We start from the raw sequence: 19,430 nt of genomic DNA, 5'->3' as shown, positions 1-19,430 counted from the left end.
TTGTTGAAGTGGTTTGGTCATTTAGAGAGAATGGATCAAAGTAGAATGACATGGAAAGCATATAAATCTATAGGGGAAGGAAGGCGAGGTAGGGGTCGTCCTCGAAAGGGTTGGAGAGAGGGGGTAAAGGAGGTTTTGTGGGCGAGGGGCTTGGACTTCCACCAAGCGTGCGTGAGCGTGTTAGATAAGAGTGAATGGAGACGAATGGTACTTGGGACCTGACGATCTCTTGGAGGGTGAGCAGGGTAATATTTAGTGAAGGGATTCAGGGAAACCGGTTATTTTTATGCAGCCGGACTTGAGTCCTGGAAATGGGAAGTATAGTGCCTGCACTTTAAAAGAGGGGTTTGGGATATTGGCAGTTTGGAGGGATATGTTGTGTATCTTTATACGTATATGCTTCTAAACTGTTGTATTCTGAGCGCCTCTGCAAAAACAGTGATATGTGAGTGTGGTGAAAGTGTTGAATGATGATGAAAGTATTTTCTTTTTGGGGATTTTCTTTCTTTTTTGGGTCACCCTGACTCGGTGGGAGACGGCCGACTTGTTGAATATATATATATATATATATATATATATATCTATATATATATATATATATATATATATATATATATATATATATATATATATATATATATATATATATGCATCAAAGGAAGACATATGCCTTCCTTTGATGCATTACTTTCATTGTTCCTTGATAATGAGTGCCAGTTAAGCCGAATTGCCGACTTTGATGCCATAAATCATCAGAAATCAACAACTTGTACATAAAGAAAAAAATAGGCAAAGACAAGACGTTCCAGAAATGGGAGACAGATACAAGGGGTCATAATTGGAAGGTGAAGACTCAGATGAGTCAAAGAGATTTTAGGAAGTATTTCTTTAGTCATAGAGTTGTCAGGAAGTGGAACAGTCTGGCAGGTGATGTAGTGGAGGCAGGAACCATACATAGTTTTAATACGAGGTATGATAAAGCTCATGGAGCAGGGAGAGAGCCTAGTAGCGATCAGTGAAGAGGCGGGGCCAGGAGCTATGTCTCGACCCCTGCAACCAAATAGGTGAGTACAACCTATGCATGAGGCTGTGTGTAAAAAGTGAGTTGGAAGAGGAGGGAGTGTGACCAGGTGAGAAAAACACCAACACTGACTATACATTATGTTCACAAAAATAAGCGGTGAACCCGGAACAGTGAACTGACAAAAACTAAATACTACATTGTAGCCTGGTTTTTAATGAAACAATCAGCCCTCACACCAGTCCAGTGTTGACCCTCGTCAGTACTTCCATTCAATATACCCAAACAACTTCCGGAGAAACCTTTAAACTTAATTTTGTTTATTCTCTTCTCCAAGGCTGTCGATATCCAATCAAAACTAGAAGCAGTATTCCCTGAATAATAATAATAATAATAATAATAATAATAATAATAATAATAATAATAATAAACAATGTGTGTGTATGTGTATGTGTAAACTGGTCCGAAACGTCTGGCAGTGTGAAGATGGTCAAGTTTAGAACATTTAAAAACACGTTCTTCAATTACTGGCAGAATGACTACAAACTACAAAGTGACTTGATGAAGACACTGAGGGAGGTGGACCAGTGTTGTAAAAAGAGTCAGTCAACGTGTGGTTCACCGGAGAGCAACATGACCTAGTTCACCTGTGCTCCGCTACTACCTCAAGAACAACAGAAACCCCGAAGTCTGCGGTTCCTCCACCTTTATTCCTTAGTATATAAAACAAGTTACCTAGAGGGTGTTTCGGGGGTCAACGCCCCCGCGGCCCAGTCCATGACCAGGCCTCACTACACGGAGTTTTGCTGTAACATAACATGTTCTGTGGTGGGAACACAATGATGGGCCAGGGTATAGCAGCGACCTGGTTCACCTGTGTTCCACTCAGTGGCCTCACTTAATCTACTCAGCATAAATCACCAAAATACTGGTCATCACCGACGTCCATAACCAAGGTTCTGATCACAACCAGCGTACACCACCAAGGTTCCGGTCACCACCGGCGTCCATTGACCTCACCTAACCTACTCACACTGCCCTTCGGTTGTATCTGCTTGATTATAGTTTTGCGGTTCACTTACCCCCCCATCCCTTTTCCCCGCACCACGTGGAAAACAACAGCAATCATTATATAACCCAATGTAAGCTACCCACGCTCTGCCCTCTTGGAACCTGACCTGACCTTTTAAAATATGCTAGGTCAATTGAGTTGGTGCCCAAGAAAGTCAGGAAAAACTCACCCAGTCTCTTGTATTACGTGGGTGACTGATCAAGGTATGGTATAAGACGAGCTACCTGTTGCTGAGCCTTGCCTTCCGTTCCCCACGTCATCATCATCAAGAGTAACAGCCTGGTTGATCAGACCCTGATCCACCACGAGGCCTGGTCTCAGACCGGGCCGCGGGGGCGTTGACCCCCAAAACCCTCTCCAGGTATACATCAATATAAACTGTTCCCGAGGGCAGTGTTTCTATGGTGGCCAGAACACTGGGTCTGGCATCACCGCTTTCTCTCTAATATCACGAAGTAAAAGTATACACGTGTGCAGGGTAACCACTAACCTCCCGTCAGTCTCCGTTATGTTACCGAACCACAACCAAACATTATCTGAACACGCAAAATTATTTAAAAACGGGAATTATATCTAAAATTGACAGACGGAAAATCGAGCCTCCACCACTCCTTGTGCCGAATGACCCGTATGAGTTTATTGCTTTGATTTGTTTAATTCATGTTAAGCGCTAAACCCATATGTGTCATTTAGCGCAAGACGTGGTGGAAGGTTGATCCTTCATCTGCCGAGCTCCAGACAGACGCGCTTCCTATTTGTACTTCACCGCTATCCATTAGTTTATTAATCCATAAATAAGTTGTGTTTTGTGAGCGCGAACTGCTAACTTCCTGGGACGTGGGGGCGAGCAAGCCACCTCTACGTTGTAAACACAAGCAATTGCTGTATAAACTAGAACTCATACTGAATTTATCGCAGTATGATAGACCCAACTGTTGCCGAAGATAATGTTCTGCACAACTCCCAATGCCAGCTTGGGTATCAGACACTTTCTTATTATGTCCCTACATTTCTGCCAGATTGTATTGAGACATGTAGGGAAATAGAAGAAACGTTACTTGATACCCAAGGTTCTGTTACAATATACTTAGTATTCTTGGTGAGAAGGGAAGAGTGCTCGTCCCTCGTCCACTTAATAGGCAGATGGTGTTCGTCGCTTGGTTTCTCCTACAGCTCTTTTGGTTTCATTCTCTTCGCACTCTCCTCCGGTATTCCACTATCCATACTCTTTATTTTCTTTATTAAAAAAAAATCTTACACTAATGGTATGCAGTACCGACAAGTTATTGACTAAGATATGTGCAACACTTGGGTATCTTTATTAATGAGACGCTGTGTTTGCATAGCAGATTTTTTAATTCTAGTACAGAGGCGACTTTTATACTGAAAACAGTAGAAGTGGGAGGCAATTTTAAGGTATTTAGTCTTAGCCTTGATAAAAAGTTTACAACTTTTTGTAATCTTGGTAGAGAGGGCTTCTACAACTCTACTGCCAACCACTGGCCTAACTTACGGACATGATCCACTGCGACTAGTGGGTCCTGCTCACCTGTGATGCTGTCCTCACCTGCTGCACCTCTCCTCTAGCTCCAGTACAGCAGCCTTCATCTTCATGCCTCTGTTTTAGGCAAATCAAAGCTAAGAGATCAACAAACCTATCATGACTACTTGCATGAACGCCTTAAAATTATCTCCAATTCTTCCAGTGTCTCTAGTTTGTCACCTAATAATTAGAATTGAAAAACTTAATTTTTTTCTCGTCGATAAAGACACCCAGGTGTTGCGCATGTCTTATCAAAACAGATTTTTTTATTAACATCATTAGATACACCACACAGATACCTTTTACTCAACACTGGAATACTAACAGCAAAACTGAAGTTTTCTTATACAGTGGCGTTTTGCCTGGATATGAATTCCAGCAGGACTGGAGTTTCTATATTTACATTGCAATTTATTCCCGGATACGACCTATAACGGTCGGCTAACATAGAGGTACCTACTTTCTTGTAGGTAGCTGTGATTGCATCACTGCCAGGGGAGATGTATTTTTCCTTTCAAGCCAACATTGAAGGTGCACTCTCAACAGTCTACACACTAAAGCTTCCTCTTCGCTGACTGTGACCTCTAAGAGGCCCTACCTAAGCTAGCCAATTCCACATTTTTATCGTTTATGGTGCGTTTCGTGTAATTCTCAATCTGTACACTGTGATAAATTATACTTGTTTATACTGTATGAAGCGAAAACCAATTTAAATAACACACACACACACACACACACACACACACACACACACACACACACACACACACACACACACACACATGGAAGATGGCCCTTCAAACTATAGGCCAGTTTCGTTGACAACTGCTGTGGAAAAAGCCATTATTATTATTACAATCAAAACTGAGTACTAAACCCACAAGGGTCATACAGCGCTGCAGGGCAGGATGTGCCAAAGATGAAATATATGAAGATCAGAGACCAGTGAGAGTTAGAAGTGTGCAAGAGGCAGAGTCAGTAAGGTTAGTCGGAAGTGCTAAAGGGAAAATGTAATCAAAGTTAGTGTAACAAAACTGTCACTGACAAAAAGTCAAAGAGTCTGTGTCAAAGCAAAGGCGGGGCTGTCGGTGAGGAGGTCAGATAAAGTAAATATGTCAGAGCGGTAACGACATCAGAGGTAAATTCTGGGAAAAAGCCATTACAGAAAAGTGGATAAAAGGTTAGGAGAACAGCTTACTGACGAGCAATTCAGCTACCGGTCTGAAAATTCCTGTATATCAACTCTATTAACCTGTTATGATAGTTACAGAAACTGTTCAAGGAAAAATGGATGATCAGATTGTAACTATCAAGATTATAAGAGAGCTTTTGATATAATTTCCCATGAGAAATTATTTGAAATCTTCAACACCTAAGAGTAATGAGAGAAACATTTTTGTTTGAGGGAAAAAATGCGAACAGCTATAAGAGGAAAAATGCCCTCGTGAGACGTTACAAGTGGGGTGCCACATGTATTTGTACTTACCCCAATATAGTTTTTAACGTATATTAATGATTTACCAGAATGGATAAATAACTATGCGTGTTGTAGATGATGACATGAAATCCTAGATAAAGAAGATGTTTTCGAACTAGCCACAAGGATAACAAGAGGCCACATTTGTAACCTGAGAAAAAGTGAAGCCAAAGGGATACTAGGAATTTTTTCCTCACAACTAGAGTGGTAGATCAATATAACGGATTACAAGAAGATGTAGCAAGTGGTACAATCGTTCGAAAACTTCAAAGATTGTATTATGAACAAAGAGGTAAGATGGGACACCTCGAGCATAGCATTCCTCTTTCACCAACAAGCAAATAATTACGAACAAGTAATGACACACCTGCGTATATGTAGTCTCGTGTTTAGTTTTAATCCTAACCAGATTTTAGCAGCAGGTTAATTACTAATATTTAAACTGTTGTCACAGATTCTGTGGCCCTGGTGGAGGCTGCTATAAACAATAACCGTGACCTTCAAAACAGTTCTGGTTAGCACAGCCAGCATCCGCTGATGTAGCAACATGCAAGACTCACCATTGTATAACACTGTTATACAATGCTGAGTCTCTGAACTAAGATGGACTCACCTGAGTAATATGTTAAATTATACAGTGACATAAGATTGGTACCAGTCTGACGCGAAGATACAGGGGTCTCGTACCCAAATCATCTGCTTGCTTGCCTGCCTTCCTACCTCCCTGCCTTCCTGCTTACCTACCTTCCTGTCTGCCTGCCCACCTGCCCGGTCTACCTGCCTGCCTGTTTTGCCTGACTGTCTTCCTGGTTTTGGTTTATCTTGTTTGAATTCTTGCCGGCCCGCCTTGTATGCACCGTTTCACTGCCTGCTTTTCAAATTATCTGTTGCACGCCACTACTGCCCACCATGCACATTATCCTAAGTTACTGAAACATATATAACAAGAATTATGTACGATAAATTACTGCATGCTCAAATGTAAATCAATTGTTGTTTAATGCCACTTGGTTATTTAGACGTGTGTAGGATGGTGGCCGCTGTGTGCGGCGCCTGACCCGACTGTATAAAGCTGGAGGCTTCACCTTGCTGAGTGCAACGACCGCAAGCCCTCTCCGCTCACACCTCTCTTTCAACACCTCACTCTCTTCAGCCACACTAACATTTTTGTAACCGTATTCATGTTTGTATAAACAACTCATTACAATTGTTACTAAATCAGTAATTTGTAAATATCTTTTCACTACCGCCCACACCATGGGCATCTGGTCTATAATAAAAATATTAAACTAAACTAACTGTTCACTGTAAATCTTAATGCTGGAGAAGAGCTCTTAATTTAAGAAACTGAAGCTGCCCTTCCCTTCCTGGAATCAGATATGATTACCTCCCATTCCCAGGCGCTGTAAGACCTTTACGGAACTTCTGGTCACTGTAACCTCTAGTCAACATACACTACCCAAGATACCAACAATGTAACAGCTGCTGTCGATATAGCAACAACGGCTACTACTCCTGACTTACCAGGTGGACTGAGCAGTCCGGCCAGAGTGGTGGAGAAATGGTTTACTTTGAGGCATTTTCCAAGGGAATAACAGCCATTACACTGTAGCCACCACTACTCTCACTAGCCCTGAATCCAGACAGGAGAAAACATTGGTGAAAATAATTCTGTGAATTTATGTTGTAATTTGAGTTTTACAGATGTTGATGCTGGGTTAATGTGAGTCATACATATGCGATAACATTCACAATTATTTGTAAAGCATTAATTTAATTAAAAAATATATGAGTTTGAAGTAATTATTCACAAAATATTTTCCTCCTTTATTTACATAGCTCTTACAAGCTATGGGGAAAATGATTTTGTCTTATACACCTGTGAATAATCTTAATTATACACCTGTGAATAGTCTTAATTATACATCTCTGAATATTCTTAATTATATACATATAAATCTACTTAATTAAGGCAGAAGTAACGGGACACCACAAATGGTGAACTGAAGACGAAGAGTAAAGGTTTTATCTAACAATTATTAACCAGCTGTAGAACTCTGTCAGGAATGTGATAAAGGCCTCAACGGCCAAAACTTAGCTAATTAAAAAAAAACATATTTGTTAAGTTCTTATCTTAAAGTCTTGCCAGAAACGTTGAGAAGAACAAGGGTTCTGCCCACCCATATACTTCTAATGTTCTAATTAATAATGATTTTGGTTTGCTGGTGACTAGTGTGTGAGGAAGAACTGAGGACCTGGTAGATTGTGAGGCTGTGCATGAACAAGTGTGTGAAAAGTGACTTCCTACTCCCAGTTCTATCTCATTCCACCCTTTCATTATCGTTTTATTAGTTGGGAAAGAGCTTGGGGAATAAAAAGGTAATCAGGTTCGATCCAACTAAAGGTAGGTTAATTTTAATTCCTTGGATCAAGAGCCTTTCACCAACCCCACTACTTTTAAGTAGGTATTGTTTCTTTTGGCCAATTCCCTTCCTTGCCATTTTCCTTACCTGTGTCAGGACCAGGCTTCCAATTTTGGGAAAGTCGAGACAAATGGGAAAAACGTTTGACATATACTAACCCTCTTCACCTGGCAGAAAATAGGTACACAAGTGTTAGTTACCTATTGTAGGTACCATCGAAGAGAGGACTTAAGAACCACAACGTTATAAACCATACTGTTTGGATATCTTTGGTTATCTAGGGTTATCTTTCAGACTTAATAATCCGAAGAAATTTCCCTGATCTCTACGCTCTCCGGCATATTAAATCTGTTCAGAATTTCGCCACTTTAAAATGAAACTCTACAAAGCAGTTAAACTGCAACATTGAGGCTTTACTCTCGTACCTCTTTATAAGAAGGCAAAACAATTTATTATATATACTGCAAACATATATACGCTGATGCTTTACCTTCAGATTTCTGTTGACGAGAGTTCCTAAATTCTTCTCACATGTGAGAGAACAATACTTTACTTTTAATGCCCAGACTTATCTGGGCCTTAAAATGAGCCACAAAATAATCCCACAAAAGTGGGATAAAACGCAGATACGTATTTACTGCTAGGTGAACAGGGAAAGTAGGTGTACCGTAACCTTTTCACTGTTGCACCAGCTGCGGAACCTTATCCAGGTTCTTTCTGTAATAAGTCAAGGTTCCTACCACTGAGTTATATTGTTATGACCTCGTAAGGGTCATAATCAAGTTTGACCCTAATAATGCGGATGGCAACTCCAGTTCCTTGAATTCTGATGTGGAAAGACATTTATGTACAGTTCAGGACATTTATTAGAGGAAACGTCTCGCTTCTTGAGTCACACGTGGCGAAACATGGTCTGAACTGTACATAAGTGTCTTTTTCCAAATCTTGACGGTATCATCATATCATTCTTTCAGTTGAATTAAGAGTCCTTGGACAGTGTTAAGGGTTATGAAGGGAGCACTGAGCTACACACTTCACCGGCAGGAGCAAACAGTGGACGACTGCAAACAATGTAACAAAGAAAAACAAAATACAGTCCAAGTACGCCTATCAGTAAGACTCAAAATGAAGCCAGTTGTCCTAGATCCGTCTTGCCCTTGTCACCTCAACGATAGCCCACCTTCCTGCACTCCACCTTCCTGCACTCCACCTTCCTGCACTCCACCTTCCTGCACCCCACCTTCCTGCACTCCACCTTCCTGCACTCCACCTTCCTGCACCCCACCTTCCTGCACTCCACCTTCCTGCACCCCACCTTCCTGCACTCCACCTTCCTGCACCCCACCTTCCTGCACTCCACCTTCCTGCACTCCACCTTCCTGCACTCCACCTTCCTGCACCCCACCTTCCTGCACTCCACCTTCCTGCACTCCACCTTCCTGCACCCCACCTTCCCGCACTCCACCTTCCTGCACCCCACCTTCCTGCACTCCACCTTCCTGCACCCCACCTTCCTGCACTCCACCTTCCTGCACCCCACCTTCCTGCACTCCACCTTCCTGCACTCCACCTTCCTGCACCCCACCTTCCTGCACCCCACCTTCCTGCACCCCACCTTCCTGCACTCCACCTTCCTGCACTCCACCTTCCTGCACCCCACCTTCCTGCACTCCACCTTCCTGCACCCCACCTTCCTGCACTCCACCTTCCTGCACCCCACCTTCCTGCACTCCACCTTCCTGCACCCCACCTTCCTGCACCCCACCTTCCCGCACCCCACCTTCCTGCACTCCACCTTCCTGCACCCCACCTTCCTGCACCCCACCTTCCTGCACTCCACCTTCCTGCACCCCACCTTCCTGCACCCCACCTTCCTGCACCCCACCTTCCTGCACTCCACCTTCCTGCACCCCACCTTCCTGCACCCCACCTTCCTGCACTCCACCTTCCTGCACCCCACCTTCCTGCACCCCACCTTCCTGCATCCCACCTTCCTGCACCCCACCTTCCTGCACCCCACCTTCCTGCACCCCACCTTCCTGCACGCCACCTTCCTGCACCCCACCTTCCTGCACTCCACCTTCCTGCACCCCACCTTCCTGCACCCCACCTTCCTGCACCCCACCTTCCTGCACTCCACCTTTCTGCACCCCACCTTCCTGCACCCCACCTTCCTGCACTCCACCTTCCTGCCCCCCACCTTCCTGCACCCCACCTTCCTGCACCCCACCTTCCTGCACCCCACCTTCCTGCACCCCACCTTCCTGCACCCCACCTTCCTGCACTCCACCTTCCTGCACCCCACCTTCCTGCACCCCACCTTCCTGCACACCACCTTCCTGCACCCCACCTTCCTGCACCCCACCTTCCTGCACCCCACCTTCCTGCACCCCACCTTCCTGCACTCCACCTTCCTGCACCCCACCTGCCTGCACCCCACCTTCCTGCACCCCACCTTCCTGCACCCCACCTTCCTGCACCCCACCTTCCTGCACCCCACCTTCCTGCACTCCACCTTCCTGCACCCCACCTTCCTGCACCCCACCTTCCTGCACCCCACCTTCCTGCACCCCACCTTCCTGCACTCCACCTTCCTGCACCCCACCTTCCTGCACTCCACCTTCCTGCACCCCACCTTCCTGCACCCCACCTTCCTGCACCCCACCTTCCTGCACCCCACCTTCCTGCACCCCACCTTCCTGCACCCCACCTTCCTGCACCCCACCTTCCTGCACCCCACCTTCCTGCACTCCACCTTCCTGCACCCCACCTTCCTGCACCCCACCTTCCTGCACCCCACCTTCCTGCACCCCACCTTCCTGCACTCCACCTTCCTGCACCCCACCTTCCTGCACCCCACCTTCCTGCACTCCACCTTCCTGCACCCCACCTTCCTGCACCCCACCTTCCTGCACCCCACCTTCCTGCACCCCACCTTCCTGCACTCCACCTTCCTGCACCCCACCTTCCTGCACTCCACCTTCCTGCACCCCACCTTCCTGCACCCCACCTTCCTGCACCACACCTTCCTGCACCCCACCTTCCTGCACGCCACCTTCCTGCACCCCACCTTCCTGCACCCCACCTTCCTGCACCCCACCTTCCTGCACTCCACCTTCCTGCACCCCACCTTCCTGCACCCCACCTTCCTGCACCCTACCTTCCTGCACCCCACCTTCCTGCACCCCACCTTCCTGCACCCCACCTTCCTGCACTCCACCTTCCTGCACCCCACCTTCCTGCACCCCACCTTCCTGCACCCCACCTTCCTGCACCCCACCTTCCTGCACTCCACCTTCCTGCACCCCACCTTCCTGCACTCCACCTTCCTGCACCCCACCTTCCTGCACCCCACCTTCCTGCACCCCACCTTCCTGCACTCCACCTTCCTGCACCCCACCTTCCTGCACCCCACCTTCCTGCACCCCACCTTCCTGCACCCCACCTTCCTGCACCCCACCTTCCTGCACTCCACCTTCCTGCACCCCACCTTCCTGCACCCCACCTTCCTGCACCCCACCTTCCTGCACTCCACCTTCCTGCACCCCACCTTCCTGCACCCCACCTTCCTGCACCCCACTTTCCTGCACTCCACCTTCCTGCACCCCACCTTCCTGCACCCCACCTTTCTGCACCCCACCTTCCTGCACCCCACCTTCCTGCACCCCACCTTCCTGCACCCCACCTTCCTGCACCCCACCTTCCTGCACCCCACCTTCCTGCACTCCACCTTCCTGCACCCCACCTTCCTGCACCCCACCTTCCTGCACCCCACCTTCCTGCACTCCACCTTCCTGCACCCCACCTTCCTGCACCCCACCTTCCTGCACCCCACCTTCCTGCACTCCACCTTCCTGCACCCCACCTTCCTGCACCCCACCTTCCTGCACCCCACCTTCCTGCACCCCACCTTCCTGCACCCCACCTTCCTGCACCCCACCTTCCTGCACCCCACCTTCCTGCACCCCACCTTCCTGCACCCCACCTTCCTGCACTCCACCTTCCTGCACCCCACCTTCCTGCACCCCACCTTCCTGCACCCCACCTTCCTGCACCCCACCTTCCTGCACCCCACCTTCCTGCACCCCACCTTCCTGCACCCCACCTTCCTGCACTCCACCTTCCTGCACCCCACCTTCCTGCACCCCACCTTCCTGCACTCCACCTTCCTGCACCCCACCTTCCTGCACCCCACCTTCCTGCACCCCACCTTCCTGCACCCCACCGTCCTGCACCCCACCTTCCTGCACCCCACCTTCCTGCACTCCACCTTCCTGCACCCCACCTTCCTGCACCCCACCTTCCTGCACCCCACCTTCCTGCACTCCACCTTCCTGCACCCCACCTTCCTGCACTCCACCTTCCTGCACCCCACCTTCCTGCACCCCATCTTCCTGCACCCCACCTTCCTGCACCCCACCTTCCTGCACTCCACCTTCCTGCACCCCACCTTCCTGCACCCCACCTTCCTGCACTCCACCTTCCTGCACTCCACCTTCCTGCACCCCACCTTCCTGCACCCCACCTTCCTGCACCCCACCTTCCTGCACCCCACCTTCCTGCACCCCACCTTCCTGCACCCCATCTTCCTGCACCCCACCTTCCTGCACCCCACCTTCCTGCACTCCACCTTCCTGCACCCCACCTTCCTGCACCCCACCTTCCTGCACTCCACCTTCCTGCACCCCACCTTCCTGCACCCCACCTTCCTGCACCCCACATTTCTGCACTCCACCTTCCTGCACCCCACCTTCCTGCACCCCACCTTTCTGCACCCCACCTTCCTGCACCCCACCTTTCTGCACCCCACCTTCCTGCACCCCACCTTCCTGCACTCCACCTTCCTGCACCCCACCTTCCTGCACTCCACCTTCCTGCACCCCACCTTCCTGCACCCCACCTTCCTGCACCCCACTTTTCTGCACTCCACCTTCCTGCACCCCACCTTCCTGCACCCCACCTTTCTGCACCCCACCTTCCTGCACCCCACCTTTCTGCACCCCTTCCTGCACTCCACCTTCCTGCACTCCACCTTCCTGCACCCCACCTTCCTGCACTCCACCTTCCTGCACCCCACCTTCCTGCACCCCACCTTCCTGCACCCCACTTTTCTGCACTCCACCTTCCTGCACCCCACCTTCCTGCACCCCACCTTTCTGCACCCCACCTTCCTGCACCCCACCTTTCTGCACCCCTTCCTGCACTCCACCTTCCTGCACTCCACCTTCCTGCACCCCACCTTCCTGCACTCCACCTTCCTGCACCCCACCTTCCTGCACCCCACCTTCCTGCACCCCACTTTTCTGCACTCCACCTTCCTGCACCCCACCTTTCTGCACCCCACCTTCCTGCACTCCACCTTCCTGCACTCCACCTTCCTGCACCCCACCTTCCTGCACCCCACCTTCCTGCACTCCACCTTCCTGCACCCCACCTTCCTGCACCCCACCTTCCTGCACCCCACTTTTCTGCACTCCACCTTCCTGCACCCCACCTTCCTGCACCCCACCTTTCTGCACCCCACCTTCCTGCACCCCACCTTTCTGCACCCCACCTTCCTGCACTCCACCTTCCTGCACACCACCTTCCTGCACCCCACCTTCCTGCACTCCACCTTCCTGCACCCCACCTTCCTGCACGCCACCTTCCTGCACCCCACCTTCCTGCACCCCACCTTTCTGCACCCCACCTTCCTGCACTCCACCTTCCTGCACTCCACCTTCCTGCACCCCACCTTCCTGCACTCCACCTTCCTGCACCCCACCTTCCTGCACCCCACCTTCCTGCACCCCACTTTTCTGCACTCCACCTTCCTGCACCCCACCTTCCTGCACCCCACCTTTCTGCACCCCACCTTCGTGCACCGCACCTTTCTGCACCCCCACCTTCCTGCACTCCACCTTCCTGCACTCCACCTTCCTGCACCCCACCTTCCTGCACTCCACCTTCCTGCACCCCACCTTCCTGCACCCCACCTTCCTGCACCCCACTTTTCTGCACTCCACCTTCCTGCACCCCACCTGCACCCCACCTTTCTGCACTCCACCTTCCTGCACCCCACCTTCCTGCACCCCACCTTCCTGCACCCCACTTTTCTGCACTCCACCTTCCTGCACCCCACCTGCACCCCACCTTTCTGCACTCCACCTTCCTGCACTCCACCTTCCTGCACTCCACCTTCCTGCACCCCACCTTCCTGCACCCCACCTTCCTGCACCCCACTTTTCTGCACTCCACCTTCCTGCACCCCACCTTCCTGCACCCCACCTTTCTGCACCCCACCTTCCTGCACCCCACCTTTCTGCACCCCCACCTTCCTGCACTCCACCTTCCTGCACTCCACCTTCCTGCACCCCACCTTCCTGCACTCCACCTTCCTGCACCCCACCTTCCTGCACCCCACCTTCCTGCACCCCACTTTTCTGCACTCCACCTTCCTGCACCCCACCTGCACCCCACCTTTCTGCACTCCACCTTCCTGCACCCCACCTTCCTGCACCCCACCTTCCTGCACCCCACTTTTCTGCACTCCACCTTCCTGCACCCCACCTGCACCCCACCTTTCTGCACTCCACCTTCCTGCACTCCACCTTCCTGCACTCCACCTTCCTGCACTCCACCTTCCTGCACCCCACCTTCCTGCACTCCACCTTCCTGCACCCCACCTTCCTTCACTCCACCTTCCTGCACACCACCTTCCTGCACCCCACCTTCCTGCACCCCACCTTACTGCACTCCACCTTCCTGCACCCCACCTTCCTGCACCCCACCTTCCTGCACCCCACTTTTCTGCACTCCACCTTCCTGCACCCCACCTTCCTGCACCCCACCTTCCTGCACCCCACTTTTCTGCACTCCACCTTCCTGCACCCCACCTGCACCCCACCTTTCTGCACTCCACCTTCCTACACCCCACCTTCCTGCACCCCACCTGCACCCCACTTTTCTGCACTCCACCTTCCTGCACCCCACCTGCACCCCACCTTTCTGCACCCCACCTTCCTGCACTCCACCTTCCTGCACCCCACCTTCCTGCACCCCACCTTCCTGCACCCCACCTTCCTCCAACACTTACGTAACTTTAATATCAAGGTGAATCAGTTATATAAATCCAACATCATGAAACAGTTAACTTGAGAGAGAAAAAGGAAGTTTATTTATGCACAGGTACATAAATGTAAAATTATCATACATATGTGTAAATTACCTGGGATAACCCAAAAAAACAGTCAGACAAACTGACTTATTTCTATTGGGGGTCCTTGTAATATCGTAATGGCTTGATAAAGCTCCTGGAGAGCGAAACGTTGCCACAATAAATGTCACATTAGTTGCACTTGTGTCCTTTTACTTTACATATTGTCGGTAATTCTACCATCTTTATTACAATATCTTATTATTTAAACTTAAAGGTTAAAACAGCTAAGTGACTCCGTGTTAAAATAAGAGAGAGAAACCGGTTTCCGGGACGACACAGTTCTGTTACACAACTTCTGGAGTCTAGATTAACTTCTAGCTGTGGTCAAAGCGTCCAGTACACAGCTATAAAAGTCACTGGGTTTCATTGACAGACAAGGCGAGGTTTCTGGCCGTAACTCCCTGCACCTTCTGCTCCTCTTCACGCATATTAGGCGAATGTTGTGAATTACATCCTACTGGAAAACAATGCAAATGTGCAAGAGATTCTTAGACCTGCTGTAAGTGGTAGCACTTGCCTGCTAGCAGTGCCTTACTGTTGCTATAACAGTCAAACAGTGACTGTTTAGAGATTCTTAGACCAGCTGTAAGTGGTAGCACTTGCCTGCTAGCAGTGCCTTACTGTTGCTATAACAGTCAAACAGTGACTGTTTAGTTTAATATGTTTATTATGCACCCCATACCCACCCTGTGGGCGATAATCAAAAGATTACAGAAGTACACAATGGGTCCAGGGACTGGGCCCCAAAGTTATGATAGCTGAACAAGTTACAAAGGTAATGAACTCCAGGTAGATCTGGTCACAATCATGACCAAGTTACAAAGGTAATGAATCATCTACACTCCTACACATGGTTATAATCATGAACAAATTACAAAGCGATAAGCAATTCACACGCCCACACCCGGTCACAACTGTAATGAGTTATTAGTGCAAGTATTAATTGGGTCACACACACACACTTACACACGAGCACACACACGAGTGCGCGCAAACACTCGAACACACACACACACACACACACACCTGCAGCACCTGTTTGGAACCTGCACTTGATCAAGCACGTCAAGAAATTAGAGAAAGTGCAAAGGTTTGCGACAAGGTTAGTCATAGAGCTAAGGGGAATGTCCTATGAAGAAAGGTTAAGGGAAATCGGCCTGACGACACTTGAGGACAGGAGGGTCAGGGGAGACATGATAAAGACATATAAAATAATGCGCGGAATAGACAAGGTGGACAAAGACAGGATGTTCCAGGGAGGGGACACAGAAACAAGAGGTCACAATTGGAAGTTGAAGACTCAGATGAGTCAAAGGGATGTTAGGAAGTATTTCTTCAGTCATCCAGTTGTCAGGCTGTGGAATAGCCTAGAAACTGACGTAGTGGAGGCGGGAACCATACATAGTTTTAAGACGAGGTTTGAGAAAGCTCATGGAGCAGGGAGAGAAAGGACGCAGTAGTGAAGAGGCGGGGCCAGGAGCTAAGGCTCGACCCCTGCAACCACAAATAGGCGAGTACACACACACACACACACACACACACACACACACACACACACACACACGCCCATATTGGAGTATGCGGCACCAGTTTGGAACCCACACCTAGCCAAGCACGTGAAGAAACTAGAGAAAGTGCAAAGGTTTGCAACAAGACTAGTCCCAGAGCTAAGAGGTATGTCCTACGAGGAGAGGTTAAGGGAAATCAACCTGACGACACTGGAGGACAGGAGAGATAGGGGGGACATGATAACGACATACAAAATACTGAGAGGAATTGACAAGGTGGACAAAGACAGGATGTTCCAGAGATTGGACACAGTAACAAGGGGACACAGTTGGAAGCTGAAGACACAGATGAATCACAGGGATGTTAGGAAGTATTTCTTCAGCCACAGAGTAGTCAGTAAGTGGAATAGTTTGGGAAGCGATGTAGTGGAGGCAGGATCCATACATAGCTTTAAGCAGAGGTATGATAAAGCTCACGGCTCAGGGAGAGTGACCTAGTAGCGATCAGTGAAGAGGCGGGGCCAGGAGCTCGGACTCGACCCCCGCAACCTCAACTAGGTGAGTACAACTAGGTGAGTACACACATACACACACACATACACATACACGCACACACATACACACACACACACACACACACATACACGCACACACATACACACACACACACACACACACACACACACACACACACACACACACACACACACACACACACACACACCTACACACCTACACACCTACAACAGGCCTAGTGTCTAATCGACATGTGCCTAGGACAAAATGGTAACTAACACACACACACACACACACACACACACACACACACACACACACACACACACACACACACACACACAAATGTAGTAATGCTTTATTTACAGCTAGCAAAGTCAGGGTATTTTTCCATAATGGTCTGCAATATACCACTGTGGATAAAATACTTTGACATACCTTGAACATTTCTGAGTGAGTTGTTTCTAAATTCATTAATTTGATCACACTCCAGTACATAATGACGCAAGGTGTGACAATAGTCCATCTGGCAAAGTTTACATTTCGTTTGGTCTACATCTGGTGGTGGTGATTTAACCTGCCATAGATACTTGTAACCCAGCCGGAGCCGGGCGGTAGTGACATCCAAGAGTCGGCTTATCTTGTTGGATACACCATAGACATGTGGCTCCTCCTGCATGATGGAATGATGAAGGATGGACTGACTTGTGTCAATCTCCCTAAGTCAATTAAGTTCAATTGAAGTTCTTTTCGTATTATTGTTCTCAAACTGCTAACTGACAACCCAAGATTGTAATCTACCTCCTCTTTGAAAGCATACAGCTTAGCCAATTTATCAGTTCTATCATGCATCTGAAGACCAATGCGAGATGGAATCCACAGCATGTGCACTCTGACTCCATTGTCCACAATCTTACCATACCTGTGTCTGGCTTCTGATACAAGCATGCCACAATTTATACTTAATGAGTTGAGAGTATTTATGGATGACAGAGAATCAGTTACAATTAAAGTGTCAACCTTAGATACATGGACGCATTTGAGTGCAAGGAGTATGGCAAACAGTTCTGTTTGAAGGGTAGTTGATGGTTCTGTTCACCAATCCACCGGTGCAGCTGGTAGTGCCGCTGTTGTCATACAGAGTGATGGCTCTCATAAAGAAATTGGAGCACGCGACAATAAGTGATTGTTTAAAGTCTTCAACAGTGAGTCTTACTTAGCCCGGTAAATCCCCGTTTTCTGTTCGCGCCTCAGGAGACTTATAGACTGAGCTTACTACCACCTGCAGCTAAGACTGCCATCCCCACGAGCTCCTTTGGGGCGGGATGGCAGACCCGAGGCCTAGCTTCTCCCTACGAGCCCCGTGGGGGCTGGGACGTGGCTAGGCCTGGGGACAGTTGGTCCCAAAGATGATGGGGTACTTGTACCTCCTCCCATGGGAGACTTAGGTCTCGAGATACTCCCCAGATAGGGAGCTAAGGCCGGGTCACCACTGCTTGGAAAAGACCCGGGCCGGGAGAATACCGGCGAATAATAAAAAAAAACTTTATTTTACACTTTATTTATTGGGGTACTGTTATAATGGGTAAATTTTTATTGACAGAGTAAACACTAACCTAACTAAACCGAACCTGACCTGACCTAAATAACGTAAATCAAGAAATCTGTTGCAAACTGAATGCGAGAAATTCAAAGAGAATTTCTGAGGACGGGTTGGTGGATGAAGTAAATGTATTGCTAACAAGCTTAAACACAAAGTCACAAGTTATACAACAAATTTTTACTGGGACAATGTTTGGCTGTTTAGAACTATCGAATCACGATTCGATAAAAAAAAACCACACACACACACACACACACACACACACAGGAAAATGTTTCAATGAAAGCTTAATTTGGAGCTTGTGTGGTTGCCATCACATCAATTAAAATGTAGTAAATAAAGTATACGCCTTTAGAGGATGTCCCCTGGCTTGGTTGACAACACTCGCCTCACTGAGCATCCGTGGTTCGATCCCCGGCATGGGTAGAAACCTTGGGCATGTTTCCTTAAACCTGCTGTCCCTGTTCACATAGCAGTAAGTAGGTACCTAGATGTTAGTCAATTGTTGTGGATCGCATCCTTGGGGATAAGATTGAAGGACCACAATGGTAATAAGACAGACAGTCCTCGATGACGCACTAACTTTCTTAGGTTATCCTGGCTGGCTAACTTTATCCTGAGTTAAAAATTCGAACAAATCTTATGTTAGCAAAGCACATAAGTAAGCTGTGTTAACCTTATGACAATTACCAGCTCACAGCGTAAAGAGATGCCTGTCATATTAGTATTTCTTCTATAAAAATGAAACAAATGAATCAACGACGAATAACACGTCATCTCATTTTGACTTGCATAAGAGCTAAACCAGTGTGGGCCATTCAACGCAAGTAGTGGTGGAAACTCAATCCTCCGTCCGCCATGACAGAGACAGACATGCTACCGAGTACTCAGGGAATCAACAAACCAGGCAGGGAGGGTGGTAAGTCACCTTCAGGAACCCACAGCTGGATACGCTCAACCGAGCAATGTTATGGAACTTGAACTATGTGTATGATAAGTGTACTTTGATTCATAGATCTGAGACCTGGCTACGCCATAGATTATCTAGGCCACTGACACCTAATCACTG

General features: G+C 48.5%; 1 protein-coding gene across 2 annotated transcripts in view; it reads right to left on the bottom strand.

The window, feature by feature from the left end:
* Nucleotides 1-19,430, bottom strand: part of LOC128690299 (SEC14-like protein 2) — a 187,909-nt gene that overhangs the window by 128,531 nt on the left and 39,948 nt on the right. The gene's annotated exons all lie outside the window — the stretch shown is intronic.

The sequence above is a fragment of the Cherax quadricarinatus genome, chromosome 32 (assembly GCF_038502225.1).
Source record: "Cherax quadricarinatus isolate ZL_2023a chromosome 32, ASM3850222v1, whole genome shotgun sequence".
In the NCBI taxonomy this organism is placed as follows: Eukaryota; Metazoa; Arthropoda; class Malacostraca; order Decapoda; family Parastacidae; genus Cherax; species Cherax quadricarinatus.
Note: the sequence above shows the minus strand (reverse complement) of the source record. Positions and strands in the feature narration are given on the sequence as shown.